The following is a 13,896-nucleotide window of genomic DNA, read 5'->3' on the forward strand; positions in this document are numbered from 1 at the left end:
CAAAAACACGTACAAGTTTTCGCAGGTCACAAATTTCAGCGGATCCTCACCAAAATTGGCAGAGACCATCTTCAGACCATGCCTTATCAGTGCGTTGCTTTCTGGAACAATTGACAGAAGCGTTCGGCTGTAACAGCCAATCGAAATTTGCGGCGAAGCCGCCAAACAGGAAGTGAGCTCATATCTCAGCAACCCTTGCATGTATCAAAGCCAAACTGGGTGCATGGACTCAACACCCAATCAGGGGGACACTCAAGAAATCTGGTGACCTTTGACCTCTAGGGGGCGCTGTAATTAAGAAACATGCCTTTTGGCCTGTAGCTGCTGTTGTGCTTAGAATTAAAATGCACTAGTGGTTTCAGGTAATACTGTTGGACGTCCTTAGGCCAACCCAGGCCAACTTGTGATGTCATCATAATTGATTCGGCCGCCATATTGGATTTAATCAAAAACATCAAAACGTTTTCACAGGTCACAAATTTCATCTGATCTTCACCAAAATTGGCACAGACTATCTTCAGACCATAACTTATCAATATGTTGCTTTCTGGAACAATTGACAAAAGCATTCTTCCATAACAGCCAATCAAAAATGATGGCGAAGCCGCCAAACAGGAAGTGAGCTCATATCTCAGCAACCCTGCCATGTATCATAACCAAACTTACTACATAGATTCATGACCCCATTAGGAGGACGCACAAAACATTTGGTGACCTTTGACCTGTAGAGGTTGCTGCAATTTTGCATTTTGATCTGTAGTTGCTGATGTGTTTCATCGATCCTTTATTTTTTGATGTGAAACTGATGACAACATGTTCCATCCAGTTCATTCTAATGCGTGCGTGCAAGGGCGGGGAGGGGCAGGACGGGGTGGGATGGGCAGGGGTGATTAGATGGGGGGCTGGCTGGCGGAGGCGGTGGCAATTCTCAGCCCTGTTTCAGCCCTACAAAATCAGTTATGTTTTGATGTGACACTAGTTGAAAGTGTTGATCGCGGATGTCTGCTGAGTTCTATCTTGTCGCCGTGGCTACTCCAGCCTATTCTGCTTGGCCCCCTCATTGCTGCTTGCAGCTATATTTTTAATTATTTTGCTTTTGTTGGATACAATGTCTAAGATGTTTGCTGGGAGAAGAATTACAATGTGTTCATCTCTGTGCATCCACAAATGACTTACTTTGAATTTCAAATAAGCAGTGACAGTGGAGTGTCCTCATTGCCTATATAATATGGCTTTGCAAGGTCATACAATAAGCTAAGATGTTACATTCTGAGACATTACATATTCCCTGCAGCCCACCGGTTGTCTTTACTGTATCCAATAGCCCACATCCTCTCAGGTGAGAGGAGCGGTAACCAAGTGGATAGAGGCTTTACATTCGGAACAACCATGATGTCAGAGAGTAGAGAACACATGATGTGGCCATTTACACTTAGACTTAAGTGCTATATCCACCATAACCTGCAGATGGCTTCCATTGATTTTCAATGGAATACACGGGACTATGGCTCTTTCCCCCTAGGGTGCAGTTGAGTCAGGCACAAAAGAACAGAGTACTGCAAACATGCGGTTGGAGGTATGCACAGACAAGTCAGAACCTCTCCTTGTCCTCAACTACTGCACAGGGTCTGTTACACCTTGAAGTACATAAAAGACATCATCTTAAATCATCTTAATGTAATGCCATGATCAGTTGCATAATACATTTTAACACCAAGACTTTAGACATTGGTGTATACATTAAAGCAGAATCATAACAGAATGTTGGGTTAGAATGCGACAACAGTGCCAATCTGCTCAAATATATGTTTGCCTATGTCTATATCTTTATTTGTGTGTATCCCATTGAAACAAACTCTTTTAAACAAACTCACTGCAGAATTGCAAACTATGGCTGTTTTTCTGTCTTTGGGGAATGTATTGTCACGTATGCCTTCTTTCACTTGCTCTGAAGTCTGCATGCAATTAGCAAATCACACCAGTATATTTGAGTAAATTCACAATTAACAACAAGCTTTTACACTGCAACTTTATGCAGATAATTTTAGATCTCATATTTTCAATGATTTACAGAGATGAAGACCAAAGACCTTACAATAAATGATGTATACTCACATGGGTGCATACTGTTTGGCTCTCAGATACTGCAGAGACTTACATTCACCATTTCTATTGTATCAATAAAAACCTGAGATGGAAGGGAGGAGTTTTTCATAAAGTTTTAAACGGTTTATGGTAAGCTATTTTTTTCATTATGTGTCAGACTTTTTAATTATTCATTACACAGCTGCTTACAGTACATTACTGGCATGTCAGCAGTTTTAGAAATTTGGCAGAAGTATGGATTTGGGATTATAAAAAACATAATGTAGTGCAACACATATGGAGGATAGAAAGGAAAATATTTTACCACAGGCTGTATCAATCAATCTTGTGTTTCAAGAAGAGAGTTTTTCCAATGGATTATCAAGACCAAATGGTTTAATGACTTATATGTATGACTGCATCATTTGTTATCAGATTATTTTGTGGTTTCTCTACATTGTTAAGTTGTTTCTAGTCATATGTGTTTATTGTGTAATGACCACTAAACATAGAAAAGGATGCGTCGGTTCAACAGTGGTTGACAGTTACTTAATTGATATTTCAGTCTTAATGAATAAAAAAACAGAGCCATTCGCGGTAAAATGAGGACACTGACAGTAGCTTAAACTACTATCTTCATTATTGAAATAGATTTATTATTGAGGTGTCGGACTAATTTTGGACAAATGATTTATTCATGTTAACCTACTCCATTGTGCCACTTCAGTCCATAATGTAATCAATCACTCAAACAGCATTAATCTGCCCCGCCGATACCTTGGCAGCCTGGCCGTGCTTGCCTGCAACTTCCTGTTCTCCCTCACACATTCCCTATATTTACACTGTCGCCTCAGATTTGGAAAATGCTCTCAAGCCAATGTAACAGTCAATGACACTGCGCTTTTGTGCACACCCCAACCCTGAAGCTATGTTATTCACTTGTTCAGCACCCACCCTGTATTATACAGAACTCGCCAATGTCTAGAGGGACATGATTGCCCTCTATTGGCAGCATCTTGGTGGTACAAGTTGACATATGGAACCAATGCCCAATTAGCTGTAGCCTACTAATGCTGTAGAGTCCAAATAGATTGCATTGCAATTCCTCAAGGCTCATGTGATGCTATAGTAACATGTTCACTTTTCACTTAGATAGTTAACGTAATATGGTAAAATCTAAAATATACAAACAATTTAATATAAATAGAGACAAGTACGGTGGTTTTAGGTACTAAAGCCCCTCTCTGGCCACATTAGGGCCATTGAGTGTCTATTACACCGATACAAAAAAGAAAGACAGAAATGGGCGATGTGAGCAGAAAAGGGTTTGTGCAAGTTCGGTGATGTGTGGTTTTCAAGGTTACAGTTATATGGGGGTTATACTGTACATCTGGATGTCTACATGATGGGGGAATTGCAAAGTCTGGTTAACACCAGACCACTTCTTAAATCTCAATTCAGATTGAGAGGTTGTCTGGAAAGGTTTCATTGACTTACAACTGAAATTAAACTTAAATTGGTGCATTTGATTCTTACCAAATTGTTTCAGAAGTGCAGCAATCAAGTCTTTATTGTAAACTTTTTCAAATGCAGTGGTTTACTCACTTCCAAAAAAACAATACACATCCATATCCATACCCTATCTATCGCCACCAGCGCAGCCATTGGCTGTGTTGAATGCACTGCTCTATCTGTCATCATATAAAGACCGCCCCATGCCGGTTTCGTCTGGGTTCTCCTAGGCTATTACACTGTAGATGCATCCTACAAGTAAACCTTTACGTCCAATGACAAACATGCAGTTACAGCTATGGTTAACCATAGAGCTTGCAGGCAACAGTTGTTGGTGTAGCTGCAGGTGTGTGTTCTCAAAATGGCTGTCTATGTCCTTGTGCTTGTCCCATCAGTTTGCAAACAAGGATGTTTTGCTGTTGTTTGCGTGCCACAAGGAGCAGCCAGATAATCATGGCTGTGTGTCAGTGTTGTTGTGCGCTCCAGTACGGCACACACAATCATACTGAGGTTAGGGCCTGGAGCCCTGTAGAGGACAGACTCCATTGTCACACCAAGACATTTCCAAATGAAAACACAAACAGATGATTAGCCTCCATCTGCATTCTGATGAGTGGTGCTTACGGCCTGGAGCCTGGATTTAACAATGTGCTCTCATTTGTCTGGGAGCTCGACCAATTCCTATACAGAAAACTCCATTCTGCTTTGTTAGTGCAGTCTACCCCTCAGGTATGCTGATGAGAACCGCAGTGAAGCACTTTTGGAAATAAAGTACTGGCCATATTAACATAGCATTATTCAGCAACAATTGCTTTGTTTAAAGGACATAGTCCAAGTTAACTTTTGGTGAAACCTGACTAAATGCAAATTAGTAGTTAAAAAAAGTATGAGGTCATATGCTGAAATTACTGTCCAAAACATAGTATCATGCATGTTGTCAAACATTTCGAAAGAATTCGAGACATTGTGTAAACTTGGCCTACTGCCAACGTAATAACCCAATTTCCCACCAACGTAATAATTATTACGTTTGCAGGATGTTGGTGAGAAGGTTAAAAAAATACATTAACTTCCCACCAATGTAATAAATCACTGATTTAGTGATATTATATCTGTTTTTATCAGTTGTAAGGGTATAGTTTTCAATAATTGTCACCATCTAAACCATCTCATGACCATAAAACTTTATATCCCTCCCCATCCTTTACTTATACCTCAACCTATTATTCATCACCTTTACTAGGAGCCAAGCAAAGCTACATGGACACCCCTTGTGATCTTTTGTTATTATTTCATTTAAATAAATGTCAGAATTGCAGTCTGTGGCAGCCCTAGAACCATATAGTAAATTATTTTTAAATGTAGTATATTTATAGGGACAGGTCCCAGACTCTTCATGCAAAGTTAATTTGTCATCCATTGTGTTTTTGCCTTACACAACACCTTTAGTGGGGGCCAAGCAGTTTACTGCATAGGATATCATTGTCTTTCTACCTTTAGTTATTTTCATCATCTTTTTACTGGGGGCCAAGCAGAACCCATTGTGTTTCTGCCTTCTCTTACTAGGGGCCAAGAAGTAAAGCTAGAGTGTTTCTACTCTACTGACTTATGTTTTGTTAATAAATCGAGGTGTCCCAATATACAGAATTAATGGACAAGGCGGAGACTGAGGCAGAGCAGATCTTCTTGACTTTAAGGAGATAGGTAATTTACCCCCAGAGCTTGAAAGGCTAGATGATGGACATTAAGTAGAGAGGGTGAAGGGAATGGGGGGTTGGCTATGGCCTCCAGATTTCTTTTTGTGAGGGCCACCAAGTACCGCTAATAACTGTCGCTATACAATGTCCAAGTGGCAAGTTACAGGAACATAAAAAAAGAAGCCATTTTGACCTCATGATAAGTTGTGATTGTTGGTAGATGAAATGCTGAGATGGTGGGAGTCAGCTACAGTGCTTTGAATGGCAGGCACTGAAAAGAAGTTGCTGCAGTGGTCTTTGACCGCGCTTACAAAGTGGCGGTCACATAGGTTTAGTCAGAGGTTTTTTTTCTTACAGATTTTTTTCCCCTTAAATGAATGAATTTCTGTCAACGATTTCCGGGACACTTTGATTCGTTGCCCACCCGCTGTATCGGCCCCCCCAATAGGAGGTAAGCCCGACACAGTTTTCTGTGAATTTTCTGATTTTCTTAACATGTATTCTTTTGTATTCCTGATGTGAGGCACCCACTGATGTGAATGTAAGCCTAAAAGGTACCATGCAAAATAGTTGCCATTACACAAGTGCAAAAAGATTATGTTGCCAGCCTCCATTCACCATGTCATGAAGAACAATAAATAGGATTTAGCAATAAAATTAAACAGTATTGCCTCAGTACCTACTGTATGCTTGCCCTGTGATGAAGTAGTGTTGTCTTTTGAGACCCACCTTAATAATAACGGACTAGTAGGCCTACTGTCACCTACAACACACAATGCTAAGCTAGACATGAATCATTCACATGGTCAGCCAGTGCCTCATTAAAACCACAAAATTAGTTTTCTTTTTTTAAGTTAATGTATCAGCAGTGCTTGTTGGCAGACTGGGTATTTTGGGTTATTTGCTTCTATGGTAACAAACCTCTTTAAGCCTGTCAGAGTTTACTAATCTTTTTTTATTTATATTTTTTTGGCTTTTATGCCTTTATTGCGGACAGGACAGTGGAGAATGACAGGAAGTGAGTGGGAGAGAGAGAGTCGGGGTGGGATCCGGAAAGGACAACGGGGCGGGAATCGAACCCAGGACGCCGGCGTACGGTGCAGGTGCCCCAGCCAGTTGCGCCACGGCTGGGGCCCAGAGTTTACTAATCTAATGCATCTCCTTTTAAAAGATTTGCTGTCATAAGAGTAAATTTGTCATTATGGATTAATTTAAACTTGCATAATATGTTGATTGATTTTAATACACATACTATTCTGTCATGCACTTCCTTAATTCTCCAAATGTATTTGGTTCACAGGAGATATTGATCTTGTGGTATAATAATCTTGACCAATACAGACAATGAATTTAAATGCACTTGACATTTTTTATGCTTTGTATTGGCTAAAAAGATAGTGTAATAACCACAGTGATTTTAGAGGATACGTTTTAGAATGCTAGAATCTAAAATTGCCCTTTGCTGGAATTCTATGATTGTTTTCATAGAAGTAATTACTCAATAATCAACACAATTGTTATGTTAATCTAATTCATATCTCACCACATTAGGCCTACAATAAACAACCATTGATAAATTCACAATATATTTATTTAAAAGCCTTTGAAAACAGACCATGCCAAACATAATGCCCTTGGCATGTCTGAGCAGGGGTGTGCTGTTTCGGGGGATGGGGGGGTTAGGAAGATTCTGAGGGCCCAGCACTGACAGGGAGCCCCAAGAGAGCCCCCCGATAATACTATATTATCAGGGAGCCAAGAATTATTGTCTGTCATAGGGCCCAAATGATCTAGCAGCGCCCCTGTGTCTGAGACTGACCTCTCCTTCCCCGCACAAAGTGGACTCTACAGCTACAGACTCCCCTTTCATCTCACGATTGTGGCCTGTGGCAAATCCAATCCATGTCTGGATTCTCTATCCTAGCACAAAAGAACAGAAAGGAATATGTAGTATAGTGGCATTAGTGCTGGCCTGCCTTTTGTCTTCCCACAGGATAGCAAAAGTAACAAAGAGTATATCACGTCTGAAAAAAAGTGCCTCAACATTCTGTCTGTAATTATTTGTGCGCATTTATGTGGAATTACAAGTGGCTCTGGAAACAAATAAAGTCCAAACAGAATGAGGCTACAGCATTAATGTAGTACCATTGGATTAAACATACTTTAATCATTACTAGGCCACTAGATGGCACCAGCCATCCCCGGTGTTAGGCTGAATTTTTAACTTGACTCACTCCATCTGCCCACCTAATCATGTAATCAAGTATTTTCCCCATCATTCCCATTTAGCAGTTTGACATTTTCTTATCTTTCATGCCATGTCATGCTATGCCTTTCCAGGCCATGCTTGCCTTTTAAAGCAAGTTATTCAAGAGGCATGGCATCTGTAACTTATGGGCATGGCTAGGCACTATGTCATCATATCCAAAAAGCCACTTCCGTGTCCAACGCTAATATTCTAACGGTTATGGTGTCCCGTGTTGTAACAACAGAAACGATGTCAACAGCACCGCAACACTTTATACGCTTTTGACAAACTGATAAAACTGGCCATGGCAGCAACAAACATTTTGTTGAATATTTTTAAAAGCACATAATGCCACATAATAATTCTAATCATTCCATCATTTCCGTTTTGCTATTTGATTCTTTCCTGTCTTGGCTTTGCAATGGCATATTCATGTTCTCCAGTGGCCATCGCTTCGTCACCATCACCAAGGTCCAATCCGCCGCCTGCCCCGTCCTTGCCTACTCCCGAGTCCGATCCGTATCCTAGTTGATCCGGATGCCATTCCCGAGCCCAGTCCGAGTCGGGAACGCAGTCCCTAGTCCAGGCTGGATCCCAGCCCCAAGTCCAGTTTGGATCACTGTCCTACTCTGCTGCCAGGCAGCAACATCTCTGGTCAGCCCTGTCGCCCCGGCCATCCTCCTGAGCTGCCCCGATGGTCTGGCCTGCATTCCAGCCATCCTCTCAAGCCACCCAAATGTTCTGGCCGCGAACGACCAGAACAACCCAGAGGGTCTTGCCTACATCAGGTCTGTCCACCCGAGACACTACGACAGGTTGCCCCCTTGATGGGCCTCACCTCCAGACCCCCCAGGAGAGAATGGGGGCCTAGAATAATAGGGGTGAAGTTGGGATGGGAAGAACGGCAGGGTGTAAAAGGGCAAGAGGAAACGCTTTCGTTGCTTACCACAGTGAACACACCTGAGGTTCATGAAGTTGACCAGCTCAGGCTTTCATCACGTATGGCCATACCACACAGGGCAAAACCACTCCGGTCTGATCTCGGAAAGGGGGTAGAATGGTAGGGCCTAGAATTAGGGATATGGAGAGTGGAAGGCACTGCACAATACCCCAACATTTTGAGATTTCGCATGGATACTTCAAACTTTGACCCATGTACAATCCGTGTTGGACATCGCAGACCACGGCTGATGTAAAAACGTCATATCTGGAGCTGTCTGATCTCTGGATTGGGACCACTTTAAATCTGGAATTAATATATTTTTCCTACATGGCTGATGCTGTATTTTGAATAGCTTGTATGTCACTAACAACATACAATATGTAAACAGCATTGAAAGAACACTGTGAAGCATGACCAGAATTAAGACTTTATGATTAAATTTATTTATGCATCCACTTCTCTATGTGTGTGTGTGTGTGTGTGTGTTCAAGGATTCCACATTTGAGTGTCCAGTTCAGTTCTGTACTCTGGGTTCCATGGTTCAGTGTTGATTATGAATATAACCTGGAATTTAAAAGATGTTAGTCATTTTGCAAACTGTTATCCCGTTAAAAAAGTGTCTGACAGATTAGTGTCTCTGACACTATTTCAGCCAATCAACATGCTGCTTCAGGAGCAAGGATAGGGAGGGAAGTCATTTGATTGGCTGCTGAGTTAAAATATCAACAATCCTTTACCTCCATCACAAACTAATGACTATCCCATTAAATGCACTTCATGTGCACCTCACAAACAGACATTTGATTTGATTTCCTCAATTTGTATTACTACTAATTGAAATGAAATTGTGGATATATACAACTGGAATTCTTCCTGCATTAAAGATAAAAACTTGAGTTGACTGATAATTAATTTGCAGATATCTGCCATGAGATATTTTATTAGTTACAATTTTAATTATTGATGAAACCGTGGAATTTGGTGATGGCAATGTATGACTAATCAAAATGAAATTATGGATGCCTTCTATTTTAATTATGACCTCTCAAATTTAAATTGTCGATATTTTGGATATAACTTATAACTTGCATTGCAGATATCTTAAATTAGAATTGTTAGTAAAACTACACTATAGTAAGTAAAGGTCATTGTATTGTAGGATAAAACAGCTCGCCATATTGCTAAGGGACGGCATTAATGGACGAGGAGTTGTAAAGTATTGCTATGGGGTAGCAACACTGTTGGGAATGTCTTGACAGAAGTCAGAGAGAGAAATGTCTGTTGCATCCAAGATTGTTGGGGTGTAAAAGTTAACAAATCAAGTCAGGTCATGCCTGTAGAGTGTAGAGGTATTTGTAAAGTGTTTGTGTCAGGTTAGTTTGCTGAACCTAAAAAGACAACATACAAAGCCCAGACGTATTTACAAGACGGGACTGAGCTTTAAAGGGGCTTGAGCATTCAGTACAAACCAATCAGAGGAACCTCTAATGGCAGGCTACAGAACATTTCTTCATCAGTAACAAGTAGAAGTGTGTGTGTGTGTGTGTGTGTGTGTGTGTGTGTGTGTGTGTGTGTGTGTGTGTTGGGGGGGGGGGCATTGAGTTGGCATTGAGTTGGGCCATTACGGCCCATAGAGGAACTGGGGAAGAAAAGTAAGTTTGCAGCTGTCACCACAATAAATAGGGCAATTTATACTATAGACGGGTATAAACTGCTTTGCAATTCTATTGTTCAAGCTGCAGACAGAAGATCAGTACTCACAGAAATAAAGTCAAATAGAGGAAGATTTCAGACATGTACATATCAACAAACATAATTACATGTAATTTATATATGTATACATATATATAAATTACAAACCAATTGAGAGGGTATAAGTCTCAAATATTGAAATATTTCTACGCAATGATTTCCTGGGGTTGTCTTTTAAAAAAAAAAAAAAAAAAAAAACATCCATCAGATCTATTTGATTTCTTTAAAAAATAAAAGGACATGGGTGGTTCTCTGAAGCACCCTGTAGGCTCGGCTCGGTGGGTGTAGAGTTTGTTGTCCGACCACCCCTCTCCACCCCCCTGTCCCATCTGGCATGCTTCCCTGGCAGGCTGAGAGGCCTCCGCTCTGTCCTGTCTCTGGGGATGAAATGGGTGGTGGGGCGGAGGACCTGAGTCTGAGGGGGGGCCCCTGGACATTATTAGGGCTGGAGGGGTTGCATCGGTGTCTGTATGTGTCTTTTCCTCTATTTAGGGAGAGAGAGAGTGCATGGGAGAAATATGAGTAGAAGAGAGAGAAAGGAAGGGAGCAAGGAAGAAAGGAAGAAGAAGAAAGAAAGAATAAAGGAGGAAGAGAGAGAGGATCCAGTGTATTGGTCTGGTGTTGTATAACCTTCAACCTCTTTTCAGGTGGCAATGGTGTTCCCCTGCATGGCAGAGACTTTGGTTTCTGACTCTGTGTGAGCATTTGTGTGTGTGGTCATGTGTGTTTGTGTGTGTGTGTGTGTGTGTGTGTGTGTGTGTGTGTGTGTGTGTGTGTGTGTGTGTGTGTGTGTGTGTGCGCCTGTCTGTCTGTCTGTATGTCTATAAATATCAAACAGAGAGTGAGATAGAGAAAAAGAAAGAGGTTGAGAGGCTTCAAGCTGAAGGTCTGTTTCCAATAATTCCACAGTAGTTGCAGAAAAGTCCAGCACAGTCACACAGTGGAATCTCGTAGAAGGGTCCCAAATAAAAAATATCTCAGAGGGTCCAGGCTGAGTCCATTTGAACATACGCCACCTCCATCCACACACAATATTAAGAGTCATGAGTAAGGCCTGGGTCTTCACCGTGGAGATGCTGCTGCAAACATGATCTACGGGATGCCTGTTTGACTGTGAAAAGAAAAGACCTGGTGTAAGTTCTACCGGACAGTCAAAACACAAGACAACACCCACATCCAATGATGCACAAATGTTTCTATGTGTCAACATGCATGAATGAGCAGAGCTGATGTCATCAAGTGATGCAGTGTTCATCTAGCCTAGTTTCACCACACCCATACACCCCTTTTACCACACCTGTGAATAGACCCTTTCAAGAGAGTTCCATTATCAGCATCATAGCAGAGAATGTCTAATAAGGGGAGAACTGCCACTCTCGGAAAACTTCCGGTTTCTGAACTGGTTGCAGTTCCTTCTGTGGTTCCACATGAGGGCGCTCGTCCACGAGTGCAGAATGCATGGAGGTCTATGGAGCTGTACCCCTCAAAATCCACTTTTCTAGGGATATAATTTTTTTTTCAAGTAATTTGAGTATTGTATTCGAAAGGGGGGGCAAAGAAAATACACTTGGTTGAGTATTATATTTTTTAAAGTCACTTAATTGTTCTAAAAAGCCTTTCAAATGTGTCAATGACGTCATTCATTAGCACAATGCTAGCGTGTTATGTGCAACAACAACCCAACCTGTAAGAAATCAAAAGGACATAAGTACTCGTTCATTCAACTTTTGACCTATAACCCATGTTGAAGTTATACAAACTACAATCAAATCTGAGATTTGTCAACGACAATCAGGTGAAAGAGACAAATTTAGCCGTCTAGCTCCATTGACTCCCATTCATTCTGCACTCATGGCGATCGCCCCCAGTGGAACTCTGGTGGAAATGCATCCAACATTCGGTACAATGGGACTTAATACGGAGTGGCAAGGCTCTCCATAGACGGGCTCTGATCATAGTTGGCCCCACAAGGCTTCCGTTTTAACATTCCATATGTTATCTTAATGCAGAGGAAGTAGATTGGGAACCAAATAGAACGTTCAAGCATTGTTTTTGTTTTGATTGTTGAAAGGGTCTATAGGTTCTAGGAACCACATAGCCTGACGAGCCAGACCCACATCAAGATGTAGGGTCTGGGGCCTCACCATTCGCAGTGCTCAGTCCGAGGGGCGGGATAATCGGTTGTCTTTCAAATTCCCTCTGCACGCAATAGGATAGTGCTACAACTCATGAGTCTGATGCGTTTTCCCACCAGCGGAGCTAGTTGGCTAGTTCAAACTTTTGCCAACTTAAAAAAAAGCTTAACTCGTGTTACGCTGTTCGCCAACAGCAACATCCATCTTCTTTGTTTTCAAGTAGGGAATTCACGCCAAACCGTTGCAACCCTGCCATTAATCATTATGTTAAGCCCGCCTACCGACTCTATACACGATGTGATTGGCCTTATCGCAGTGGAATTTTTCCAGCTCGCAAGCCAACGGAGAGTTGCTAGACTACCCTCGCTAGGGTGCGTCTAGATTTCTAGGCTAGGAACCACAGCGGAATGTTTCCAATCGTAGCATCCTAATGGGCGTAAACTTAACCTTAACTTTGAAATCATTGGACCAGCCTAACCAATCGGAATGATCAGGGATTTCTAACATTACTTTGTACTTCAACACTAACCTTTTCAAACTGATAATAAACTGGCAGTTTTGGCAGTAAAGACACAATGTCTTTACATTTGCAATGTAGCCGGCTGCAATTCTTTCTTCCAGGTGGCTGCTGGCATCGCTACTACCGTTTCACTGCTTCATCTAGCTCTGCCACAGCCCCTTGTCATTTCAAAACTGTAACATCATCTCATCTGGTAACTGATTGGTTTACTATCTCAGCATCTGACGGAAACGACAACGAAACGTTGATAGGAAGAGCATTTCTAGACTGATATCTCAGTGGGAAATTGAACTGAGATGCCGGTGGGGAGATGAGCAGAGAGTAAGCAGACCACACAACTGAGCCAACATGAGTGTGTCTCTATTTAGGTTTGTCTCTGAAGAAGACGCATTGACGTCGAAACGTCATTTTGCACTAACAAAATTCACTAAAAGTTTGTGTGCTCCGGTCCCGCTCCCTGGTCCTAGATAGACCGTGGGTCTCCTTATTGACTGCTGCGTCCTGTTTCGTGAGCACTAACCAGGCTGAAGCGCAAGTGACCCCCTGCTACCTCTATTGTTTTAAATAGAACCCCACACACCCGAGCCAAACCCTTTCACTGCCATCGTGCTGATTGCCATTCATTTTCATTTTTGTTGGTGCTGCTCAATAAAATCCATTGTTTATTGAATGCTTGTCATTTGAAGATTTCGGCGATGGTGTGCGGGGCCAAGTGACAGAATTGGCGCACTCACTCATGTCGGCAGCGGAGCGTGGTCCACTTAAACTTAATGATGGTGTGTTTGTAATGTGGTGATGCAACAACGATGAAATGTCAGACACCAACTGTCATGATAACTAATAACAGGACAGGGCATCTGCTATTACATATTTATGAACTGGTTTTCTTGGTCCTATGAGACAGGGTTCAAGTCAAGTGTTCATACATTCATACTGTAGCTAGTGAGATTACTGAAAGAGTGAAAGACCAGTGACACAAAAGAACAGATAGAGTGGTGATACGG

The sequence above is a fragment of the Alosa pseudoharengus genome, unplaced genomic scaffold (assembly GCF_046254945.1).
Source record: "Alosa pseudoharengus isolate Yale_2024_CS ecotype anadromous, Long Island Sound unplaced genomic scaffold, YU_APseudo_1.1 YU_APseudo_1.1_scf_8, whole genome shotgun sequence".
NCBI lineage: Eukaryota > Metazoa > Chordata > Actinopteri > Clupeiformes > Clupeidae > Alosa > Alosa pseudoharengus.